Here is a 27,626-nt window from a genome sequence, read left to right as displayed (position 1 = left end):
GTCCCTCTACTGGTGCCCAAAGATGGCCAAAAAAGAAAGAGAGAGCTCCTCCCGTTTCTCTTTCCGACCCGATGAGGGGATGCACTTGGTGTGTGGTTACCTTTAAGGCAAGAAGCAAGGAGCAGGAACCGAGAGAATGGCTCCAAGGTAACAACAGGTGTCCCCACGCTCGAACACCCTGTTGGATGACCACCCTGATACCTGTGTGCACAACATAAGATAGATCCTGCTACCAGAAACAAGATTTCACAAGATAAAATTAGCTTTTGGTTAAGGGCAGAGCCCCACTTTGTTGGAGGAGGCGATGTTTACATGTAGTGTGTACTTTTGGTGTGATTGCAGGTGGTTCGAAATAGTTACAGGGTCGGGGCACTGTGTTGGACAGCCCAATCTTCTGCGCCATGCATTCCTAGGAAGATTGATACTGGATTAAGGTGGGATTCCAGCACACCGTTGTCCTACATATCATGACATCTGTGGCACCTCAATCTTCATATTACGGAACATATACAGCCTGACGCATGATGGATTGGAGGAAAAAACTTTTGGGGATATGCTTTTTTGTCACAATTTTGTGTAAAATTCAGTTGACAGAGAGTTGGTACAGGAAACTCAGTTCCCACCTTGTTACATGTAAGATGAATACCTCGACTTGACTTTATACTTGGCTAAAAAACCAAAACAAATACGCAGATTTTACAAATAATATTATTGCCAATTTGTACTTGTACATGTCACCAACTGAACTTTATCAGCACTTTTTTTGTTAAGAAAATTATTACTTAGTTAATTCATTACTTTTCACAACTGTCATTGCTCCAACCATATACAGTGACAGTAAAACATTTCACACGCTTGTATTTGGTACCCAAAGATTTCTTTTATTGAATAACAATCTACTCTTGTCTCACATCGAAATCATCCTAAAGCCAGTTGTCTCCTAGCGTTTGCTGACACACTGCCTACATAATACACGACATGTTCCTATGAACACCCAGGCAGGCATATACAGCCAGTATTTCTGACGATCCAGGTGACGCCAGAAGACTTGGAGTAATGAATGCTTTATGATATCTTTGACTATTTCACAAGAATACATGGTAACATTTTCCAAAATATCATTTGATTTACAACACTGTCTGTTTGTCAATGTTTTTGTTTGTTCACTGTTAAAGTATGCATAATGGAGCCTTGATGTGGTTCTCAACACTTAAACAACACACAATCTTAACTGACCTCAAGGCTGATGGGTGCAACAGTATTGCATATAACTTGTTGATTTCTAATAGATGCGAGTCTGTCCTTCTGATCCATGTCATGTTAATTACCATCTGCCCCAGTGCCATGAGCTAGTGAATGTTCCGGTCTGCTGTGTAACGTGTACAACAGACGCGATCTCAATCAATCATGTTCTGGGGGGCCAATATTCCATACATACTCTTGTCTTTAAATACAGGTTGGTCCATACCTCTCAGTGTGATAATCCTCTGCCTCAAGCAGCCCTGTAAATAATGACTTGGACTGTTGTTGTGGTAATGGCTGTCTGGCAAGGCCGTTGTGCGGGTCACTGCTCATGGTATCCCCTCTACACCCACTTTTCAATAATCTTCATAGCCTATTTGTATCACGTCCCATTATGTCCATGGTGAGATAAGGGTATTGGATTTTGTATTGCTGTAAAAATTTTGGACATTTTGTTTTAGGTTTGCTTTTCTCAAGACCGACGCTGAACTGAGGTGTTCGTCCGCTGGTAGTGGTGTTTCCTTCAGAGTAAACATTCTTCTCTAGTGTTACGTATAACTCCCACCTCCAGAGTTCTTCTCCTGACAGTCTGCCAAGGTGGAGAAAGTGCTCTCAGGCGAGATGGTACGGTGAAAAGCTGGTGGCGCTCTTCCAGTTTAATTCATGCTCAGTATTTGTAGTTGTAGTGGTTTTGTGAATTTCCTGATATGATAATTTAGTTTTTTGCTGCGAGACGCCTTACATACAATTCTTACCAAATCTTTTTCTCTTCCGACTGCTTGTACTTTAGTAGGTTCTTTACGTACTCCAAACGATCAATGTGGAAAGTATATATAGGTCACCTGCACGTTGTTTGTGTGACCACCTAATGAACTGGCAGATGCAACACCCTGGATACCACCCCAAACGCGCCGTTGGCGACCAACATCCGCAATAGTTATTGAAAAACACGCAAGACACCACAGAAATCGACTTATAAACCCCAAGCAACTCCAGAACACTTGGTGAAAAGCCAAGCAACCCCATAGTAGGGGAAAATCATCAGCCTTTACGCCTTAACCTGCATAGCAACACCTTTGGCCAACCCACATATGCAACTTATTTAGAAGAACTACTACAGTCTTAAACCCTCAATTCCAACTTAACACAATCAACTCTAGACCATGCCCCTATTTCGCACCACAAAGCAACTCCCTCATGCAGCCATCATACCCCCTATTGCGCATCTTAAAAAACCTGCATAGCAACCCACCCGGGCAACGTGACTCAAAAAAGTTTTTCTTGTTGCAGAAGAACTTCTCCGACAATCCCTTCTGAATGGAAAAAATCTTGTTTCTCCCCGTCCCTCGCAGTCTGTCGTTATTCCCCTCGCCCTCTCTTGGATCACAGACATATCTTGGGTATCCTGAGCTTATTGGTCACCCAAGGTTTTTGGTCTGTTAACGACGCAGAACTCTCTGTTATGCATGGATTGGATTGTTGTGGTGATTATCATTGTGTTGGAACCAGGGAAACTCTTTATCTAGGGCACTATGGCCGAATTCCACAGATTGTGGTCATGGGTCTGGGTAGACCCTTCCCATCAACGTTTGTACTCATATCTCTGACAGTTTTTTCACTGAACCATCAAACGTGCTGATTTACTTGGAGTTACCACCCACGCGAGGTTGCCAACTGTCCAGGCGGACTAACTTGGCACCGTAACCGAGCGTGGCAAGGAAGAAAGAATCACAATAATGATCAGTTCTTCTTTTCGCCAAAAAAGCCTGTTCCACTGCCAGGAGACGCGACCGCGCACGTCCTCGACCATGAGTCCTCGGGGTGATAGGAGACCCATTTTTCTGTCTTTCCAATGCCTATCCCTGTCTCGTTGGTTTCTCATATTACAATAGGGCCCATACTACTCATTGGCCTCCACCTGTTATTTTCGACATTCTCTGTGGGAGTAGCTCTGTTGATGTTAAAGAACAGTGAAGTGGTAATAAATCTCCACCATGAACACCCGGTGGGATACTGGAATAAGTGCTAGCAAATTCTTTGTGTGTGCTTTGTGTGTGTAGTGTGTGTGTGGCTGTGTGAGGTGTGTCCAGGTTATGTAGGAGTGACTCGTTTGAATCAGTGCGTGAATGAACAACTGTGTGTCAATGCTGGGCAGGCCGGATCATCTTTACCTTTACCATGCGAAAGGAAACAGGGACGGGATCCCCACAGACCACTGTGTCCTCCTGAAGGTATGCGAGGTTGGCCCAGGCCTGCGAGGCCTAACCACCGGCCATATTCGCCCTTAGTTGTATACTTGAAAGGAGGTGCAGGAGGCTGGCAGCGTTAGCGTAACTTGAGATGTTTTGGTGTGACGTTTTCAGAAAACGTCAAGTGCTAGTCATAGGGGCTGGTAGTTCGAGCAGTAGCACACATGCTACATTACTAATTTAGAGCCATGTATACAAATTCTGCTGATAAATACAAGCCCACATGTTTTTATTTGGATATTATAAATGACTTTCCTTGTTTCCTCGAAAATCAGCTAAAATAACCAAAAGAAGCTTAAAACACATCTCTGTGACTCTGTCTGGACATAGGCAATCTCGTTATATCATTCCTAGAGTAATTAGAAAAAATTTATATTCATTCTGCAGATTGTTGGCTTGACTATACATACAGAAAATATATCAATATTAGACTGACACTGATTGGACTCGTACATATCTAATAATGATGGTGGGTTTAGGGACGAATAACCATTGGGCTCTGCCAATTTCATTTCCACCATGCCAAAGCCCCAATGAGTATTATTTTTATCACTCATATTCATAATATATATGAGAGAATATAAATGTAAGGATTATTAAGGGCCCATTGTACTTACTATGGTTATTTTTTTTAACGTTCAATTTTCGTTTTCATTATTTATCGTTGTTATTTTATTGTAGATTAGGATCAATCCGCCAAGGGCAACGTTTACTTTTTAGTTGAGACTTTTTCCATCTATCTTTAAATTCTACTTTATTTCATTTAACAAAAAGTTTTAATAATTTTGTTACAGCTAACATCCTCTGGTTATTATGCAGTGATGTCTCATCAATGTATCCTAACTTATACATCATACATTCCATCAACGATATCAAAACTTCAAACAGCTCAAGAAGGATTTAAAAACATGTTTTGTAATTCTTTAATACGCGTTGATTATGTGTGATTATTGAGATCAGATTAAAATACTGGATATGTCTGTGTGTCGATATATTTTTGGCTGTGTCAGCTTCTGTGCTTGTAGCTCATGTAGGTTCCTTCCATTGTGTGTGTTTGCTGTGTGGGGAGGCGAAGTTGTTCGGTCGCGTCCCATGAGACATGGGCCGCTGGCTGGAGGAGTCTTGTTGGGTCCCAGAAACTTCCGCGTTTTCGCCACTAAACTCTTGACTGACCCCGGGGGGGGGGGGGGGGGGTGTGGGGGGGGGGGATAAGTGGGGGGGTGGGGGGGGGATTCCCTCAGGGGCTTTTATGTAACTGATGATCGCATGTGGAAAACTCTTGCCTAACAAGATCCCGTACAGTAGTCTTATGTCCCCGTTCCGCTGTCCTAATTGAGTTGCCTGGGAAGTGAGATAAACGGGCTGGGGTTTTAGATGGTTGACTTTGCCATACCTTACACCCCTGTTCTTGTGGGGGAGGCGTTTTCTTTGTTACAACATTGTTTTAGTTTAGATTGGGCAAGTTGTCCTCCAACTGCGCATTCCAGAAACGCCTATGCTAGGTCCCCACTTTCGCACTTTTGCCTAGGCATTCCGCTCGATGGCTTTTTGTAGGTGCTGCCGATGAACGTACCCACATTCTTGGTCAACGTGCCTTTCCACTCTCCGACACCTACGAACCAGACCATCTAGTTGGTTTCCAAGCTGATTTTTCTAAGAGAACCCTTATTTACTCAGCCAATATGGCTCAACACCCTGTTCCCTGGTGATCGGGTCCAAAAGACCACTGTTGTCTCTATTGACACGACCGGGGGGGTCGAAGAGGGGTTCACCTTTCCTTTAATGTGCCTCTGTGTGGCAATGTGGCTTTACTTCTGCATTTTAATCCCCCCGGGCGGCGGCCCGGCGCACCCCCGGGGCGCCCCGAGCATCGGCGCCGGCCCGCGACGCCGCGCCCGCTGTGCGCGCGTGACCCCTCCGGTCCAAGTGCAGCGCGTTCGGCCTGCAGTGGGGCGAGGAGAAACGGCGTCATTCAGTCCTGGCTCTCTGTCCTCTGATTTGGTTCTTGTTTAACATCCCGGGCAGCACCCTTCATACACCCGCAGACCGCCTCCCCTCCTCCAGTTCTCCCTCCCTCCTATCTCCTTCGCCTCCCCTCCTACTCCTCCTTTTACCCCCTCCTTTTCTCTCCTTCTTGTTTTTTTTTTTGTTCCCACTCGCTTTTTTTCTGTTCTCTCTATTACTTTCCCTCTGCTTCACATCGTCTCTCCTTTCTTTTCTTTATTTCTCTAGCTTTCTTTTTTAAAACTCCCTCCCTCCTCTTTTCTCTCTTAGTGTCTCCCCCTCGTTCCTTTTCCCCTGTCCCTTTACCTTCGTTCCGCATTCCCCTGCACCTTCCTTCTTTCATCCCCTCTCTCCCGTTCTCCCCCTCCCTTGCCCATTTTCTCTTCACCTTTCCCTTTGCTGGTTGCCCAACCCCCCCTCTTGAGTGAGCCCACCCCCCTTCGCCCTCTCATTCTTTCTCCCTCCTTTCCCCCTTAAAGCCCAGTCCCCAAATCCCTCTCACCCCTCACGCCTTCTCCCTGAGTCCCCTGCCCCCTCTTCCCTTCTGGTGCTCTTTCTCTTCCTTGCTCCTCCCCGCCCGTCTTTTTTCTTCCCTCTTTTTCTTTTAACTTCTCCTCCTCTAACAATGGTTTCAGCCTTTTTTGTTTTTTTTTTCTGCGCCTCGCTTGCCTTCCCCCTTTCTTTTTTTACCATGTTTAAAATGGCTGTGAGATTCTTAGTCACTGGGGGTCAAAAGCTCCTAATGATGTAACGGGAGCTTAACACTCTTTGGTTTTAATTCTATCAAGCTTTCTGCATTTTCACACCTATCTAATCTCTTCAGTCACCCGATAAGTGCTGAAACAGAACATGCCAAACGTTCCCACGATTCTATTATGGTCTTGATCGCTGACCTTCATACCTTTACATTTCAGATGCACATCATACGGGAGTATGGAAACGCGGGCACAGGGAGGACGCACCGGCCGCATACTTGAGAAAGAGCACAAGAAGACCTGAAAAATGGAAATAGATAGTATCGAGGAGTTGCCCTAGTCCACTGCGGAAAAAAGAACGAGAGGCCAAAGGAGAAGATGAATGGTGCAGGCGGGTGAGAAAGCAAGCTTATCCGCTCGCCTAGTTTTTTTTAATGAGCGTACTCATGGACTGTAAAAGTTAATCAGAATCAACAATAGTTCTGATCACTTTTACTACGCCAAAATAGTTTTTTTATTTTCAATCACGTATATGGATGTCTCTCATATTCTCTTTTTTTACTACTCCATGTTTAGATGATGCATAGTGTTCATTAATTGTTCTCTCTTGGAGAGGGTAAAACCCAGCAATATTACTCATAACACAGAACATTTTTAAATCGCTAGTATAATGGCGTTTTAGAAATAAAGGGGCTATCACTTATATAGAATTGTAAACTTTTCAGTTTGTACTGGTAAAATGACAATGATTAATATTATTTTTTTTCATGAATACTTTTTTTTATTTTACAATTAAAAACTAGCATTAATACCAATAGTCGAACTTTCTTCATTAGTCGTTTCATATTTCAGTTGTCTCTAATTCTGGTTATTATCTACAGTGAAATCTAGTTCCATTACTGTCAATGTTATTGATAATAGATATAGTTGTACCTCTTATTTTTCGTCACTCGTAATAATATCCTAATGTTTTCAAAACATTTTAGTATATAATAATTCCTTACGCTCATTGATCTTTGCTTTTATATCATTTCAATATGGGGATCGACCAATAACTCGCACGTATGTCAACTGAATCTCATACCCATGTTGTGCAGAATCGCATAAGTTTGCTTGTTAGGATGCGTGTTTGGGAGCCCCAGTTAGGAGGAGCAGCTGTCGGGTTGAACGCACTGCATCGTGTGGACCTAGAGCTCACACTCACGTCAGGTGCAGAGACCATCAAAACAGCATTGGCTTTGTGGACGAACTGGGGGTTCACCTACAAGAGTACCTACAGACTAACTGAACAGAGCGGTACTGACTGGACCCTAAACAAAGTCTACTCTTTAGAATTACTTTTGCATCAACATTGAAGATATTGTACCTTGTTTTTACTTACAGACCCAAATGAACGGAGCTCAGTATGCTTGGTCATTTCTTCCTTGGTCAACTGCACCTCTGAAATGCACACCCAAGGTGCCCTACGCCTCCATCTATGCATCCACTAAGTGCAACGTTATGCAGAAAAGCCACGTTTAACACATCTCCGTTTTTCCTCAACCTTATCCATTGCAGTGTCATCACAAGACCGATTAATGCCACACAGCGAACACGATTTGTTTTTCCTGCATAAATAGATATTCACAGTAAAACACATGTCCGTATATTTTCTAATTAGTCAGTTCTCTACTGAGTTTCATCTCATCTTGTTTTGGGGTACCTGTTGATTTCAAGTCCTTAGTTAATTGGCATGAATGGCCCGGTATGTTGTCACGTGTAATGTTTGTAAACTTTAGACAACCTTAATGCTTTATTTTTACCCAGGCATGGAAGCACGGAAAAGCATTGATTTAACGGCTGATCAGAGGAATGTCAGGGGTTTACCATGCGGACTTTTCAGCCTGACCGGTTGCTCTCCAACCACAGACTGCTGTACATGCATATAGATTGTCTACGACTATGCCTACTGTCTGTAGCTTTATACTGGGGTTAGAACGACAAAGCATCTTCTCTAGTGATAAGACGGTTGCAGTCAAATGCGTGATTTCCTCATTTCAAGTCTTGTTGCCGGGGCAAGGTTACGGTACAAAATAATTAAAGGATTTGATATAAGTGATGAGGAAATCAGTTTTGTTCCCCCTTTGAAAAGTGCACAAAAGAGTTTGTGGGTTAGGTTGTAAAAGAATGATGGGAATGCCATTGTGAGGACAAACTCACAACTAAAGATAGTATGTTAGAAGGCATGGTTACTGATTTGTTACAAAAGTGTTTTTTTGTTACCTCGATTACGTGACGTACCAGTACTTCTTGGTGTAACTCCCTGCGCTAAACATTGTAGCAATTCACTACTGAATGTAAATAATTTGTAACGATTAGCTAGTTCATTTATTTTTTTTTTTAATCCAGCCTGTCACTGTATTTTAACTTGATAGCTTATATCTGTTTTTATCCTTTTTGTTGTTCCCATCCCAACCTTTTTTATGTAGTCTACCATATTGCACTTTAAAATTGTCTGTAGAACTGTAGCTGCTATGGGCACTAAGCTTTTACAATAATAAATAAAAAGTAAAACAAAAAGGTAGGGTGATTTTTTTGTTTCCTGTGTACAATACTTTGCATGGCGAATTAATGATTGTGGCTAGCAAGTGATACAGCTCTTGGCTGAAATTGATGTCAAAATCTCTCCAGGTGGACCGGAAGAGAGGTGACGCAAAAAATAATAATAAATGGACAGTAGGCCAACAACAAGCAAACTAATCAGCCTAGGTTTTGGTGGCAAAGCTCCTCGAACCATAGTTCTTACTGGATTGGACAGGAAAAAAAAAAAAATTTACACGGACCGGGAAGAACAAATAGCGAAACTAGGTGTTTGTCAATACCTTGACCAAACCTAACAGGTTCCTTATCAACTGGTATTTACAGAAAGAGGATTAGTAGACTTGTCCAGTTTTAAATTGTCTTAAAGTACACCCCCTTCAGTAGTATCCTTAATTGCCCGGTGAGGAACTAACCCCCCTCAAGATAAAAAATAAATAAGAAATAAATCCTCCTAGTGGTCCCGCTTCACAAAATTGACACACTTTTCCATAACATTTTAATAACCGTTGAAAAAGCAAACAATTAAATAAAAAAAATACAAAGTTTTACAATTCCAGCAGCGAACAATTTAGAGTTCACACCCATGGGGGCACGGTCAAACAGTCCACTCACTGATGGAGTCTGTAGGAATTCCTCCACTTCATACAGACAGCTTCAAACAAATGAAATCCGGCTGCATGAGGAAATGAGACTTGTTAAACAAAGTTAATTTGTGCATAAAATACTTTTTTCACTGAACCAACCTTTATCTACCTTTCTAAAATAGATCCATGTACCATATGGGCAATCTTTAAAATGGTTGAGAGTGGCAAACACCCTGTCCATAATAAGCTTACTTCCACGAGGTGAACGCACGATTCTGGCCACAGCCTCCTGTTTTTCTCCAGACCAGTCATAGATGAACAACTGAGTATCATTATACTGTCAATCTGGAAACAACTGTCATGTCGCAAACTCTACAAGTTTAACATTCGTACAGAATTGTCAAGTCGCTGAAGTCTAAATTTTAGAGTTAAAAGCCATAAAACCGTCAGGTCATTGATTCTTTACCGCTTTTTTATTGTCTTGAAAACATTCTCCAAATCCCCTGTCCGATCTCTCCATCACTATTACGTTTTAGCTTGGCTGAGCCAAGGAAACCTTTACACCTGGATGGAAATAAAAATGCATTAAGATCAACCTAGCATACAACGTTCCATAACCGTTTTATTGTTTCTTCAGACTATCAAAGAACAAACCTTGGCTTCAGCAGGTTATGGTCTTTCTCCTCTGCTTTATGAGATTCTGCTGGTTAGTGGCAACCACCTTATTTACTGACTCCCAAAGCTTTTCTGCCCGATTGCAGAGGAGCTCCAAGACGTGCCTTTCCTGTCAGAGGTTTCCTCAAGCACTGACTGAAATGTGACAGACGTATATTAGGGACTTTGTGAGTGGTCCCTTTTTGGTCTATGAGACAAAACCTATATTTGGCATCTGACCTGGAGCAGAGTGCAGTCCTGTTTCCTGGCGGAGAGTGTTGAACGGGCTGGAGTGGGTCATTCTGGACCGTTCCTGCCTGATCCAGTAAATCACCGTGGTCCAATATTCTATCGTTGCACGCATCCAGGGTGAAAATCAAGACAACGAAATGGAACTTGGTGTCCAGTCCGTTTCCAATTTTAACATTATATAAAAACTGAACCGCGGAATATAACGTGATTTAATCGACTACCTACATACAGGTTAAACTTAACATAGTCGTTTTTTTAAAAAGTTAAAACTTAACCTTTCTCTGTTTTTAGGTCTTTCTTTTTCTACACAGCAGAATGCCGTTTGGTTTGGTTCCCCCGTGTTCCCGCTGAGTTTAAAAGGCAACCTGATTCTGAGTGGCTGATGTTTTTTCCTCTCTGACATTGGCGATGTCCTCCTTAGGTTCCTTTTAGTTCAGCCGCGAACAGTGCCACCTTAATGCCCAGACTCAGTGAGTAAAGCAATAGGCATCATAGATGATCAGTGCGAACGTTGGCACGGTGATGCACCATGAATGGCGTTCAGTCTGATAGTAAACGCGAAAGAGTCAAAATGAAATCTCCACCCAATAGGCCTTTATAAACTTAAAATGGGATAAACTGGTAAATCCACTGCATGGGTAAATTGGGTGTGTTTAAGTAAGTCAGTTATTGGTTTCGTACTAAATCTGTATTTGATCCTAACCAGTAATTATTGAAAATGTACAAATAAGCCCTTACTTATTAGATTTAGTAGGCGACCAGAAAGTACTTCGCGTAGTGCGGAACATAGCTCGGCAATGTATCTTGTATTCCTTTTCGGGTTTTTGTTTCATGTGTTTAAACTTCTTATTTGCCTTCATATTTACAGGCATGAATTTAGATTTGACAATGTGGAAGCGAGTGCGGAGCCCACTAAGTACAGACTTACATGCATTACACTGACCATTTGATGTGGTTTGATTTAATGCCATTTTATTTATGGTCTAGTACTTAGTGGAGTTTACAGCATCCCTACAGCACCCATTACATTTACATAGCGAAAACAAGCACAAAGCAAAGCAGGTAAAGCATTGAACCCTTAAATAAATCAGTAATGTGCGTAGAAAGATTGGATGCGTAGAACAGTCGTACTTCTTTGTTGTCCTGCTGCAGATAGAGTCTGTTATGGTGATTTAATGTGTGTCCATATGATCTTCACTTGTTATGGTTGTGTAGAAACACTTTCGTTCTTCAATGCAATAATGAACCAAGTCCAGCTCCTTGTATATAGGCCACTATGTAACTGTAACTCGATGGTGAGTCAGAGCATTCCATTTCACTTTTACAGTCATGTTGTGCAAATACTTTGTCCTTCATCGGAGATGGGAGGTAGAGTTCATATCCATTAGAATAAAAAGGATAGTCTAGAGCTCCTTAGAAAATATTGACAAGGAGAAATACCATGTTGGGACAGAAAAATACGACGTTGCATGTCTGTCGATGTGTTAGGAGTCTCGACACTCATCATGGATGTCTTGCTTCGCGGAGGTACGAGAACTTTTGTCTTTACGGAGAGGGACAAAACCGTCACCATTGGCCTCTTTCCCTTCGCATGTCCACGATTGCTCAGTCGACCGACTTAGGGGGAGTCAGGCAACTCGGAGGGGATCACACGAGGATTTACACGTCTAGGGACCAGAGGTTGTGCAATTCACGGGCAAGGCACGAGTAGCGGAGAGTAAGAGAAAAAAGGAAACGCGCAAACTGGAGACAGGAAGCGGGAGAACTGGCAGCCGACAAAGGAAAGGAAAAAGAAAAAAAAACAAAAAGAGGTCTGCATCTGTTTTTTGGGTGACGGTGAATTTGCCAAAATGAGTACATAACCATTTGATCTCCTCAAACTTCTTTGAGTCAGTTCCCTGATGTGAAAATTGTAATGGGTAAAATTAAAAAATACAACAAGTTGTAAAAATGTGTAATTTTAAACCACTATCTAAGAGGTTTACTCCACCCTTTGCACATCTACAATGGGATGGTGCTGCATGGTGCAGAAATGAGCACAGGCGATGATTCCAGCAGAGACACCAAAAAGCCATGAATCGTGTGCCAATGATAACATGATGACCAGATAGAGACGTCGTTCGATTAGCCTTAATGAACTCAGTTTTTGCATTGGGAAGCGAAGGTCCTGGCACCCATCATTAGTGTGGGTCATGGTCAATGAACAGTGTGTCACCCCTGGCTCAAATAAATCGGATTTGACTATCGAGAATCATTTAGTTTTTACTATAATCTAGAAATCTTTTGGTCACGCATATGTTTTGTTTTTTATAATTGTGCTTGAATAATAAGCTGCTGATGGAATCCTGACGCGATGCAGGTGCTAGCTGGAACAAGACGGACTGTGCATGATCCACAGAAAGACACCCATGACAGAACCACCAGCATGTTGAGGCACATACGCTCCAGAATGAGAACAGCACATTTTCTACGTAAAGAGAAGTGCAGAACTGAGCTTCGGTATAAAAACCTGAACAGTCCAGAATATTGCAGTTATTCAGTGTAAAAAAAAAAGATAATAATTAATTTGGCAATTTCAGCAAAAAGGACTAAAAAATGCTACCTTAAAATATTAATTGATAAACTGTAGGATAATTGTTATCATATACAATGAGAAATGGTTGTAAATGTTTAACACTGCATTAAATATAAATCTATTAAAAAATTTCCAAGTAAAACCAAATATATTTTTTTAATTGTAAATTTAACAGATTTTTTTAAGACGCAAATGTACATTGGACCAAAACGTAGTATGACATTTATCTATTAAAATAAATAATATGAATAAATAAACAGATGATCACACCAAGTGGGCATCTGCAGAAATATATGCTATTGCAGTTGTTTGGTTTATCATTCTAAACCTAAAACCTCTTTTTCTGGAATAGTTTGCTTGTGCTTGTGCTATTTTCTTTTGAAATGTCACTTGGACGATCTTTTGTTATCAAATGGAGTGGCATTCATACATCTTTAAGTCTGGCCTAATTGTCCAAATTCTTTTTTTGGGATTTTGTAAACCCATGATTTGCAAGTGCTGTAAGCCACTTAAAAAGGAAGACATTTGCCAAATGCCGAAATATAAATATATAAATGTGACTGAAAGACCAAGACTGACTGGTACTTTTTAGTAAAAATAAAATGTAAAAGTGGCTAAGATATTCACAATGAAATTAGATGTTTTTACCTGTTTCATACACAGCTTCAGATACGGTTGTGTAGTAGCTCTCCCACACTGTAACTGGGCCAGACCGCAGTGTATCTCTTAGCCCCTTCACTGAGTCATTCCCTCGGGTCCAGTAAAACACCACATCCTGTAAATTATAGCCCCCTGAACATGCATGCACACCCACACAGATTTAAGGGGTGCTTGTAGAGCCTGCTCTTGAATAATGCAATAAAATAGAAAACAGGAACCGCATATGCAGAGTGAAAATGCTTACAGCTTTCTAATTGCAAAGTACACTCTTGTCTATCCATAGGATACTTGGTGAGGTCCATGTTGCAGGCAATGGTTGCTGTTATGCTGTGGAGAAAAGGAGGAATATCTGATTGAAACATTTCAGTGGGAAGGTTCCCCAGATGCACATACATCTGCCCCTGGGAGCACCTGTTCAGCCTTTGGTAAGAAGTTCTAAATTCAGAATCAATGTTTACCGAAGAGCCGTAGAGCACAGTGCCCGTTGCTGAAGATGCGGATCAAACGGTTCTCCACAGTTTACATCATGGAGGAAAGAACGCTTAGAATCAGGATGAACGTATCAGGGATCCACAGCAAAGAAACCAGCCGCAGCCATCCAGACTCAGACTTTCATTTTCCAGGGAATAACAGGCGAGAATCTCGCCATCGTTGTCTTAGGAAGATAGTGGCTGTTCGTAGTCCTATAAGTATATATGAAAAGAATTTATCGATATCCTGTTATCTGTTTACCTGAAGCCTCTTATCAAAGTAAGTTTTATAAATTTAAACCAGTAACAAGTTAATCTCAGAGATGGCATCAATGCTGGCAATATCCAGACTCATTCCAATTTTCAACAGGCCCCCTCTGTGGAAACAAAGAAGTGTTGTTTTTATTATTGGGTTTTAATTATTTAAATAACTATACACTATGTGTTTTTAAATTCTCTATCAATATTTAATTAGCTTCAGGTGGCCCTCAAGTTGAAGTTTGGCCTTAGGTATCGATTGTAGCCTTTCATCCCAGCTTCTGTATGGTGGGCTGTAGTTGCGAATCATTCCACTCTCCGTAAATGATTCCCATATAAAATCCTCTTTCACTGGGAGGACAGGGAGAATGTTAACAGTGTGGATTCCGGGGATTCTTATCTCAGTCAGATGCTTTACCCTCTTTACTCAACACCGTTTGTATCAACAGAAATAGACTCATCCAACATACGATACAGCATCATTCTGTGATAATTTGCTACAGAGAGCAGGGGCTGTGAAAGTATTTAGGAAAAAGATGTTACAATTTTCCCCCATCATTTAGGGATTACGGCCCTTCGACACCCTGGGCACCAGCTGGCTGCTTATGGTCGCTATCTTGTCAGCCCACACACGTGTTTTTTTTTTTTTTTTTTTTTTTTTCAGGGATTAAACAAATGAGTGAATAAGACCTGTAATCATGGACCTTTGTGTTTTCCATTTTTGGTCTTGAATGTCTTAGCCTTCCTGGCTTTATTTCTTACAATGGAGTTGTGTATAGTCAAAAGTCGCCTGGGAACGAGTAACTAACCACTCGTTGGTTTAAAGGGAAAGTTGACCCAAAAAATTAACAATTCTCAGCTCAGGTTCTGGGTCACTAGTCCTGTTTGACAGGTACCCGGATAAACCATGGGGCAAACTTTAATGTCCCAGAACTTTACCACAATATGGCAGCAGTCCTCTCTGCCCACCACACCTACTGCACCACCAACAGCTTTTCATTAATGTGCCAATTTATTTAACGCACACACTTCCACATTCACTTTTTTCCCTCTTTACTTCAATATTCAAGTATTTGCCTGAATTGCCTTTGCCTCCAGACACACCAGCATGAATACCACTGGGCAGTTTATTGTCATGGGACCTGAACGATAAAATCATTCATAATGCGAAAAGCCTGGACCATTTTACCAACAGATCAGCCCCTCCAACACATTTCTTCGTTTTTTTTCTTTTATTCTAATTCCTCCGCTCCTTCCTCATCCTCTTTTTCCTCAATGGGTCTTTTAGATTAGAGCAAGTCGTCAAAAATGTCATTACAACTTCTATTTATAAACCTCAGTCCACATAAATCCAGACATTTGTGCCCCCCCTTAGTTTGACGGAGTACAAGTCTTGATTATACACGGTTCAGCAATTTTCAACATGGTATGCATTTGAATATTTTTTTAATCACCCCATCTCATTCCCCCACTACATATTGCGTTCCTCATTTCTATTCCCCCCATCCCTGCATTATTCCCTCTCCTCCTCCACCTCCTCCCTCCACCCTTCCATCACTGTCCCCATCTTCTGTCCAGGATGCCGCATGAACAGCACACTTAAACCGCCGTTACCTGTGGAGATCTGCGATGCAGGAATAACATTGTGGCTTTTAACCCTTCACGCCTTCTTTCTTGGTCGCTTTTTCTCAAACTATGTGTTCCAGCAAAAACGTATCCAGTTTGTTCTCAATCCTTTCTTTGTTCTTCTTTTTTTTCATGGATCGCCTATGTTTTCAACATTAAATATCTTATTGGTTTCTTGTATACTTTAATGTCTCACGCACACAGTTGTGTCTCTTCCGTCCAAGCATGGCTTCCCTCACGTACTCGTCAACTTGACTGGCCTCATAGGAATAACCCCTCGTCTGCCGTCACCCATGTCCCCCAGCCACCCCCCAATTATCTCTTCTCTCGCTCTCTTCTCTGCTCGTCCCCCCCTCTCTCTCTCTCTCTGTACATGTGGCCACATCCTGTGTCACATGCCTCTGATTGCCATCCTGTAGTTTTATAGATGAATCTCTTCATTGGCTTGGCTTCCTATAATCACATGAGAGTTGGTCAATGACAAAGAAGAGTTGGGCAATAGAAAAGGCAGTGAAAAATCGCCTGGAATGATTAACACTCTCGTCTTGCCTTCCCGTCCTCCGCCGAGAATTCCTAATAAAATACTGATAACAAGTGATGACAAGATAGGGCAGAAAACAGCATGTACAAGAGACAGGAGATTAGAAAGGAGATTTGGGGAAATAAAATGTCATTTATATCATCTCACAGAAACCTTCAACAAGTTACAGTTGTGTCAACCAAGTGAAAGTGGACAAACTGGAAAGCAAAAGAAATGAAACGAACCCTGCCAATACAAAATTGTTATTTGTACTTTGCAACAAGTAACAAATCAGCATCGTGATTGAAACTAGACGGGTGGTTTCAGTGGCATCAGATGAGGATAAGTGATGGAGTGAGTTTAGAAATAGGGTCAGTCATGAATCACACTATCGATTAGATCTTGCATGTGACTTCCTCATGTTGATTTGATAGGGGAGGCCTAGGCATGATGGGAGATTCATCCTATTAAACCTACAAGGTGCCAACTGATGGAAGTGGGGAAACACAGACTTGTCACATGGTATCATAAGAGACAAGAGAAAGGACCCTTGTGAAAAGGTATAGAGGATGGCCCTTTGCAGGGAACGGATGCAAATAATTGCGCGGGTAGGGGACTGGGGGAGAATGTGATGGAGGCACGACAGCAGGGTGATACGTATGTGCTATGTTCTGTTACATTATTCATACTTGTTTCCAAACCACCACAGTAGGACTGGAAGCTGCAATTGGTTTATCTTTCAGCCACTATCTTAGCAACACCCAGCGTCAAACAAGCGTGATTTCTTAATTTGGGGTCGTCTAATCAGATGAGAAGAAAAGAAGAGGGAGATCATTACACGCTAAAACTTGATGTGGCTGTAACGGTTGTTCGAGTGTAATGGCTCCAGTGAAGGAAGAAGGGGAGACGCAGAAAAATACCAGAGAATCCACAAAACTAAGTGTCATTTATCAGTTCCGTCGAGACAACGTCCATATTGGCCCTATTGGCTGTTACATCCTTACCTTTAATTATTTAGCAGATCTTGTGGATATCCAAAGTCTTGTCTATACTATTGAGGACGAATTGTACACTCCTTGGACATACCGTGTACAGACTATCTTCTCCGTAACTGCATGTGCTAGGCTCATGTTATTGATACATTGTGTGGGCAATGCTAATCGGTCCACCTCAACTGTCCTTCCTAATCCTCCTTTCTGATGCCGTTCATGAACAGAATAAAAGCTGGCCGATTGGATCACAATTCAACAACTGTTCAATTGGAAGTAGCATGAGTTCGATCATTTTCTCCCTTTCTGTCCGTTCTTTACCCTCTATTCTGTGCGGGGAGGTATGCCTGAATAGCCACTGGAAAGGCGAGGGGACACACACAGAGGCGACTAGTACATCCGGCGACGCGACGCGGGGGGGGGGAAAAAAAAAAAAAAAAGAATAAGGGCGCGACGTGAGGGGCCTTGGTGCACACACCCCGACTATCAAATGAAAACATAGTCGTGGAACGGCCCTTGCTTCCATGGGACCCGGTGGAGGGGAGGGCCGGCTACGCGGCGCAGCCCCTGGGCGGTGTCCTGTCTCCTTCACCGTTAACTGTTTCTAAAAAAAAAAAAAAAAAGCCTGCCCGGGAGGGCCCGCAGGGGGCCCGGAAACTTGCCGAGTGGGAGGGCCTCCGGCTGGGGCTCCGCCGTGGGGGTACCACCCGGTGTTAAATTCGGGCGTCCGGGGGGGGGGGGGGGGGGGGGGGGGAAAAAACAAAAAAAAAAAAAAAAAACAAATCTTGGAATGCCGGGACATTTGTCGTGCTTTGCTGGCAAATGAGGGCAGAAAATGGCAAAAAAAAAAAAAAAAGCGACAGGAGGATTCCCCTCCGGACGTACCGGCCGGGGTATGGCTCTTCATGTAAGTTTAGCACTTCTCAGGCTGAGCCTTGCTTTATACCAGGACACACACCGGCGGCTCAAGGTAACAGAGGTCAAGTTGGACTAGCAGGGTTTTTGTTTTGGTGCAGGGGTCCAGGGGGGGGAGGGGGGGGCCAGGGGGGCGGTGTGGTCCTTCCCTTTCTTCGCTTTTTGAGCAGCAGTGCTGCCATTTGAGATTAGGGTGTCAAGATGGAATGCTGCCAGGAGAGGGACAGTGGCCCTGTCTTAATTAATCGATCCCTAAGGGATTGGGCATCCTCTGTAGTGCCTGGGGTGTTCCAATAATCATAGTCCGCTGCGGATATGACGCGTCTCTCTATAATTAATTGGCCAGAACTCTTCCATCGTCCCCTCCGGCTTTAAACCTCCACACAACATATGTAAACAGGCGCTGGATTCACACTGACTGTATAAATGAATGTTTGACATCACACATACACATCGCGTCAGCACTCTCGGGTAAGCCTCCATTATAGAACCTCATCGCCTCTCTAGGCCCTACAGGCAGCCTGATTTCCTTCTTACTTCTTGGATTAATTTCTGCGCTGCAAATCACGGTTTCTGAAAGAGCAAAACTTTCTTAATAATGCATTCACAGCTTAGAAACCTACAGACATGTTGTTGTTTTTGACGAACGGCCTGTTAAGAATCTGACGGACTGAGTACTAACTCAGATCTGAGCGGGCCCCTGGTACCATGGTGTGCCCCTAGATGAGAGGAAATGAGCCTGTCATCCTCTCCACTTTAGGACCTGAAGACACCAGCCTTGACTGAGTCATTGTGAACTACCTGCATAATCCAGCAGACGAGGATGTCCTGAATCGAAAACCCGCCAGATGAATGAACCCAGCACCACCAATCGTCTCGGCACTCATGAATAGCTTGTTCCCGCCAATACCTGCGTTCCCATCGCAATCCACTTGCCACAGATTAATCAACATGACCCAGGCTTCCGTTCCCCCTTTTCCTTTCTCCTCCCTCTGCCACTCCTTTTCAGGTTCTCTTTAATTCATGTTACTTCGTCTGGTCGTCTGTTCCATCTTTCCATTTTTGCGATGAAGACCGCTCACATGATGCCCTGCGATCTTGTAATTGTCTCCTCTCCATCCATTTTTTAGCTAGATCACTTAAGACAGTTTTTATAATTCCTGATAGCGTTTTGGCTGTGCAGCCCTCATGAATGAGCGAAAATTGAAATGACGATGAGAAGTATGTGCCTCAATGACCTCATTTGTCATCACATGACTTACATTCACTCCAGCTTGGCATCTACATGTAGGCTCCTATAATATCTATTAAAAATAAGACCCCATAACTGTTGACAGCCTGATGTCATTGAAGGTGTTTTCTTAAAGGGACAGTTCACTTCCAATCCACAAAACAAAAAAAAAATCTGTCATCATTTTCTCACCCTCAATTTTTTTCAAATCTGTAATCTTTTCTTCTTCAAAACACAGAAGAATTTCAGAATGTTGCGAAATCAAACTGGTGCCATTATTAGTGCTTCCATCCCCAATTATTAAAAATAAATAAATAAATAAAAAACACATTTTCATTTTAATCGTTACCTATAGAGGCATAGAAAAGTCATACAGGTAGTGGAATGACAATGATGGTGAGTAAATGTTGACTAACACAAATTTCATTTTTGTGTGAATTGTGCACCCTGCCATAATACAACCATAGAATTCTCATTCAATAGTTATGATTAGAAAGATCATCTACAGTAGTGTTTCTGATGCTTTTCCCCCTTTTTTTAAAGAAAGAACCACGAACCAATATTCTTGATCTAATGAACATATTATAAACATCAAGAACCTTAATCTTCCCCCACAAAAAAAAAGAAATTTACACACAAACCCAGCGCAAGTACGGAGGGAAATGGTTCTTATTATGAATCATAAAGAAGGCCGATTATTTGGTATCCTTTCTGTCTTGCCTTTCATCACAGGCTTTAAAATTCTCGACAACCATCATAGTGGCCCAGATTTGCTGCTACTCCACCTTTGTTTTTAGATTCTCAGTCTCAGGTCCTATTCTTTAGTACAGTTGTGCACGGTATAAGGGAGCTCGCCCGCTGCTGCAGGCCCTTGATGAGGATGTGTGCCAGATATCTGTGTCTGTACTCCCTACGTTACTCACCTCTTCTTCGTCTGTCTCTATTTTTTATTACTCTGCTCCGCCTCTCATTTAACCCTCTCATCACGGGCGGGAATGTACTCCAGTGCTTCAGTTTTTAGTGAAAGAAGAGAGCTATTTCTTGTACTGCCATGCCAAACCATAGCGCGATGACTGTGGATGAACACATGGTATATAGCGGCGACTTGAGCTCTATCGCCAGGCTCACTCACCTGTGGGGCTGCGAGAAACCACAAATTTTTCCGCGTCGGGTATTAAAACAACTCAGCCACCATCAGCTGAAGCCTTAGCTGTTTTTGACCCATTTTATCTAAAGTGCTTCCTGCAGATGTTTCAAAAGGCCAAAGAAAATCAAATGTGTAATAATCGGAGAGATTAGTAATCGCACGCGCTGGTGTGTGTTACTACATCCACTGGAATTTAGTATTCATAGACGGACTTATGGCCTGCAGAGACAGCTGAAGTGGCAGCGCAGTGAGGATACTTATTGGTAAATGGTTAGTAATATTTAGCATTACCATTTTCAATTGTGGACACTGACTCTTTATCTTTCCTTTTATATACAAGGCTGACATCATTATCCTGAATAGAATAAGACAAAGTAAACCGCGAATCAACACCACTCAAAATCTCTGCAGTGCGCTGACCAAGCAACTGAACATGCCGCCAATCAGCATATCATCAGGATAGATGATGCCAAGAGACCACCTCCCTCATATCCACCATTACTCAACGAGAGGCAAGTGCGGATTTTGCATACAGTGTACAAACTAACAACATACTCTCTCCACCTATTTAAAAATTCATCTCTGGAGCGTGGCTCCATTGCGGACATTTAACTCGATTACCCCTGAGATTTGTTTTTTTTCTCGAGGTTTTATTATCCTCCTTTAATCATCTTCCCTGTCTTTACTCATAGGCATTTAACTTTTTTTGTTATTTTTTTTTATTTTCTGTAATGTGCCTGCATATGTAACATAAAAGGATTGCAAACACACACACACACACACACACCACACGCACACACACACACACAACACCACACACACACACACACAACAACACACACTTGCTAACACTTTAAAACATCATCAGACATAAGACTTGCTTTTTAGAGCAGACAGTTGGCTAAATGATATGTTGAATGATGATGTTAGTACTGCCAAAGGAAAAGGAATGTGCCTCTACAGACAGAATGAAAATGAACAAACACATTGCTAAATAAAAAAGGTGAGGTGATGATGAGGGCTGGGGATTTTAGTACCCAGTGCGCTGGTAGTGTGTGTGATGTTACGCGAGCTGGAAAAAAGATGAGTGCAACAGATCTCTACCTTGGGCACACACTATTGACACCTCTCCCCATTAGTGCTGCATAGGAGATGCCTGCACAGTATAGCTCATTTATGTTTCTCTCCGTGAACAGTTTAATTGACCGACACAGAGAAAAGCTTACATTTCAGAAGATGCAAAATGAACTACAGTTGTTTCTCCTATTAGCAATATCAGTTTAATATAGAGAGAGATAAATACACACATGTATAGGAATAAGCCATTATATAGAAATATATTACATAAAAAACATATACCACACCTTTCCTTGCATCCTTGCAATCTTATTAATCTTATTAAATTACTTATTAACTAATTACTTTATTCACCCAATTATGTGTTTATAATATGTTATTCTTTTTTTAAGCAGCGCAACCTACCTGCATACAAATGCACTTTCTACCAACCCCCCAAGCTTCATTTACTTGTTTTCCCCTGTGTATACACATCTGTATTCTCCACATACTAGCTGTTTCTATCCCTTTAGGCTGTATGCAGGCCAGGTCACTGGAGTAAGAGACAGTAGCCTGGCAAACTCAAGTCAAGGTTAAAACAACATAATCTCATCCGTTTTGTTGACAGTTTAATCTATTATTTTCTCCCCAGGTGAATACTTCAATTCTCTGGGTCTCTCTCTCATGCACTTTCATTTCTAGCAAATCCTTTCCATTTGTAATGGTTTATGTTGCATTACCCATGACTAATGACTTATGCCATTGCAAAACTCCATAGCAGTATAATGAGGCAGTGTATTGCCTCCTTAGGGCTTTTAGTAGTGTAGTCTTGGCTTTGTTAAGAGCCCCTATTTTTGACTTAGCAATTTTATTTCAATCATATTATATATTTGGGATTCGCAAAATTACTCTTGTTAAAGTCAATGATATCATATTTTTTAATTGATGTGCAGATTTGTTGTCTCATGAATTCTAAACCCTGATGGCTTTTTTTTTTTTTTTTTTTTTTTTTTTTTGCTTATTTTTATCAACTGTTTGAGAAATTAAAGATTAGTAGTGATATAAATAATATACAATAAAATTACAATCCTCCTCCTCCATACTTTTTTCAGTCCCACTGTGGAGGCATGTTGGTATATGCTGATGAATGCTGTATGTGGGGTTGCCACATCTTACCTTAGGGCTAAGTAAGTGCACTAGAGTGAGGATACCAGCATGATCAGCATGCATCGGGTGCATACTTGCTTCTGGACTTATGACGTTAGATAATTTAAAGGTCATCAGGCATGAATGAAGACTAACATGTAAGAAGGTATCTTTATTAAGCTGTAAAATTATATTTCCATTGATATGCTCTACATTTTTAGCTATTTTTCTAGATTATTTTATATAGTAAAAGCAATAAATGATTAGTATTTTCCCATTCAGATGGTTTTCACATCCAATAGCATACTTTGTTAAATAGCAAACTGGCTGATTAAATTTATTCCTTTTTATTTGATATTCTCCGATCCTGATGGCTTGATAGGTTAATTTGATTAAAATTCATGCAAAGAGGTTTAAATTCCAAATCTACAAACACATTAATGAATCTTAATATCATTGACTTTTTCCAAAGAATATTGATTACATACAACGAGGATATCACACTGGCTTTTGCTGTATGTTCCCACATCAAACCAGCTGGAATGATCAGATCGGGTTATTAGATGAATATCAGGGGTTGAAGTTCCAACATCAACCATAAGCCTGATACTCAAGGATGTGGTGATGCATCTGTGGGACATTGTATTTGCTTATGAAACATCTCAGCTTTTAGCTGTTGAAACTAATAAACAGCCATGATGTTTGGAAACCAGCTACCGGCAGAGTTGGGGCCAAATGTCTCTTAACACTCATGGAGTTTTGTTTTTTGGTCATGTTGACATGTCAAATATTTTAGGGGGAAATAATACAGAACAGTCCATTACACTAAAGTGTTTGTTGTCTCTCAACACTATTTTCACTAAATATTCTATATAAGCCCTGGTACATGTCAGTTCATTTAGAGCACTGTGCTCTCCAGATATACAGAGGCTAGTTTCATTTGGAACAGTCCTAAAGAATGGATGCTTTCATGTTGGGAATGGAATTTGGACCATAGATGGGAATAATTGTGTCTTTCTGTTTATATTTTTCTCTCTTGTGACTCTTGTGGAAATGAATCAATGTACTTCTTTTCCTTTAAGGACCAAGAGGATGAAAATGGTACCTGTTCTTGGCATGTGTGTTTGAACAGGCGTGTTTTTTCTGATGTAGTCAGTGTTGGATATATGGATTGCTTGTCTTTCCGTAGAAAGATTGTCTGGGTAAATTCACGGAACAACAATTCAGTTTGAATCAAAGCAGTTAAACTGAATCAGATATGGACAATTTAAACTGAATTTTGCAATTTATTTATTATGGGATTAATTATGTTACATAATTAATGTCTAGTCGTCATAATGTTACATTTTTTCAAAAACTTAGTCTATTTTATTAATACAATTAATAGAAAATACACTTGTCCTATGTGTGTTTAAAAGCTTTTGCATATTCCAATCTTAAGATGCATGTAATATTTTTACATAGGAGTGTGAGTGAGTGTGAGTTGTGAGTGTGTGTTGTGTGTGTGTGTGGGTGTGTGTGTGTGTGCTGTCTGTGTGTGAGAGCGGAGAAGGAGAGATAGAGCAAGCAGACAAATGTTAGTTTAATTTAAAGTGTGACAATTCAAACTTAATCAGGTCAAAAGTACGGTTTCATTTGTGACCTTTGTAGGAGAAGGTTAGCTTGTTGCTTATGAGCACCAATAATTCAAGGACCCCGGCATCTTTAATCTTTGTCTCCCTCATCAGCATGTGTATGAACGTGTGTAAAGATTAGTTTACGCGGGCCACAAAAACAAGTAACCTGGAAGGGTGCTGGATTGGTCTTTCTTATGACCTGATTCAGTGAATCAGAGCTTCATCTACTCTGCCTGACATGTTTCACATTGAGTTTACTAAACATTTGCTAATCAGTCAATACTGGGGGGGGGGTGTTTTTTTTTAACTGATAACATTGGCTGCAACGTGGTTGCTGTTTTGGTTTTGGTGTTGGTAGTAGTTGGCAGGGCAGGGGTGCATTGCCCTTTAGGGGGTTAGTCTCATCCAGTGTCCCCCATTTAAAATATAAATGTATTAACAGAGAAAAATCAACAGCCATAAAGCGTGAAGCTTATCAGTTTCTGTGCATCAACCCTTTTAACACGTTCGATCTTTTGTCAGCTCATCGGCCCCTTCCCCGAAAAACGTCATTTGTTGTGATGGATTTGTGTTCATGTGATGTTTAAAGTTTGATGCTAATCAACACTGCACAGAAACCAGCTGGAATGCACCCAATTTAATCTCATCCTTGACCATAATGAACCCCTCTCCCACACTAACACTACAAAAGTCATACTATTATGAATTTTAAACCCTATTGTTTGGTTGTTCTAAGGATTCATCTGCTTGTAATTGTAATGGCTTAAAGAATGAGAAGCAATACTTTTATGATCAGGGTTGAACTAAATCCTAAGGCTAAGAGTGATAACCCTTACAAAACAGTACAATGGCTTTAACCATGGTAAATTGATGGTTAACATTTTTTTAAGCCCATGATGGTGGGATTCTTTTATTTGTGTTGACACGCTTATGGCCTGGGAAACGGAAACTCCCTGTTTACTGTAATACTGAAGCTTGAGTAAGTGGACAAAATCCATGCCTGCAAGGCAGAGACATCCAAGTTATAGAACCTGGTGAAGGTAAACGGCAACGACCAGCCGGCGGCCGCACAAATATCACCAATAGAAATCCCACTGGATCAAGCCCAGGAGGAGGCCATTCCTCTGGTGGAGTGGGCCCTCACACCTAGAAAGATTAGCACGTGGGACATGTAACCAAGAGGGACGTTCCTCAAGGTGCCTCGTTCCATGCTGCACACCAGTCAAGAGAGACTGACCATTTAAAGATGTCTTGTAGACTGAGTTTCTAAGCCTCCACAATGGTATTAGTTACACGCACAGGGAGTCTGCAAAAGACTCCCGTTCGGGGGCGAGGGCCCCAAACATTGAAGTTTCCACAGCTAGTTTTACGGAGATGAAAAGCATATACTCTGAACAATCAACATCGTGCTGGGCGGACCACACACCACACTCTGGATTCCAGCCAGAGTGGGGCCACCAGGAAGGACTGAGCGTCTGACTTGCCTGACCAGTTCTGATGACCTGAGGAAGCAGGGCAACAGGGAGGGAAGGCATACAGGTGAATGCTGGGCCAATCGTTGGCCAGGGCATCTCACTGTCTCAGAAAGTTGATTGGGGCAAGTCAAAGTATGGTTTCCTCTAATGTACAGAGGTCACCTCTGCCATCCAAAAGAAAGACCAAATTCATTTGAACCATTTGGGAATGTAGTCCCATTCCGGAGCTACCTTGTCCCAGGACAGCAATTGACCCAAAAGCGCTACACGGTACCCTTAAAGTTTCCTTGAAGCTTGGACTCGATTCTGAAAAGCTGGGAATCCCTAGCACAGGACCGACCTGCCTGGAGAAGAAAAGTCCAGGACGGTGCAGTCCTCTGTGAGAGCAGGAGAAGCTCCCCTGTGCTATCTTTGAAGAGGCAGCAGCACAAATCTACTAAGGAAGGACATGTGGCTGTACCTCAGAGCTCTACATCTTCCCTGACCTGTCCAGTGTAGCACAGGGAATTCCGGGCTCGGATTGGCCTCTTCAGCCATCTGCGCACTCATCAAAACCCAATAAAATGACAAAACGTGCCATGGTCATCATCAACTGTGATGGACGAAACAAGAAGAAAAAGAAGTGTGTGTTCTGGGGGCCAGGGACAGTCCAATGGCAGGACTGTGAACTGCTAGGCCACTCCCTTGGAATGTGAATATCAAGAACAGGCTGTTATGGGGGGCTGCCTGGCTGTGAAAGTAAGCATAGTTCAGATCCACTGAAAGAAACCAGTCCTCGGGACACACTTGCATGAGAATCTGTTTCAAAGTTAACATCTTGAATGGCCTTTTCATAAACGAGCAGTTCAGATGTCTAAGATCGAGAATGGATCTGACTCCACCATCTTTTTTGGGGACGAGGAAGTAGCGTCCTGTAAAATCCTTGACTCTGCTGTTTACTAGAGGAACTGTTTCCCATGGCTCCTTTTGCAAACAGTGTTTGTACTCCAGATCGGAGAACATAAGCATCATTGTCCCATACCGAGGTTTGAATTACAACCTCTGAAGTGAGGTGACCTGCGAGTGAACTGAAGCATTTAACCTCGTCCCATGGTTTTTAGAACACATCTTGACCCATCCGGGATATCTTTCTTAGCCTGAGACTGGGAGATGGGTCCCAACATGAATGGAGCTTCCTTGGCTCAGTGTTAAGGGAATGGAGAGCAAGGCGCAGCTTTCTTTGAGGAGAATTTTCCGGCCTAAAACGAGAACTGACCTTCTCCCTCTTCCTCTTTGCATTCGGATCAGAATGGCTTATCCTGAGGCTCACATCACTCTGGGGCACCTTGGTGCTCGGAATCAGGATAGTGTTTCACCATCATCAGGGCCCAGGTTCAGGTTTAGGCGGGGCTGAAGTGGCCCATCCACTGTAGGGACAAAAGTCCCTAGAGAGAGACGGGTGAGTATAAGAAGGTGACTCTTGTCAGACTCCCTGATCTCTGTCAAATTCAGCAAAGGTGGCACTCCAGCACCACCAAATTGGCCATGGCCTTGCCGTTCAGCTTCTGTGCAGTGACCTTAGTAGTGCGCAGAGCCAGGTTAGGAGTCGCTAGCGCGCAGTTCTCTAAAGGCATCAGAACTCTGGCTGGACTTGTCCATGGTGCGGAGGAAATTTGGACTGGAACACTTGAAGCACCTGCCAT

At 42.1% G+C, this 27,626-nt stretch overlaps 1 pseudogene; it reads right to left on the bottom strand.

Annotated features, from left to right (window-relative positions):
- Positions 1 to 102: 102 nt before the first annotated feature.
- On the bottom strand, positions 103 to 27,626 carry LOC122143644 (annotated as a pseudogene).

The sequence above is a fragment of the Cyprinus carpio genome, unplaced genomic scaffold (genome assembly GCF_018340385.1).
Source record: "Cyprinus carpio isolate SPL01 unplaced genomic scaffold, ASM1834038v1 S000006477, whole genome shotgun sequence".
Classification (NCBI taxonomy): Eukaryota; Metazoa; Chordata; class Actinopteri; order Cypriniformes; family Cyprinidae; genus Cyprinus; species Cyprinus carpio.
The sequence above is the reverse complement of the archived record's forward strand: the minus strand, read 5'-3'. Positions and strand labels throughout refer to the sequence as shown.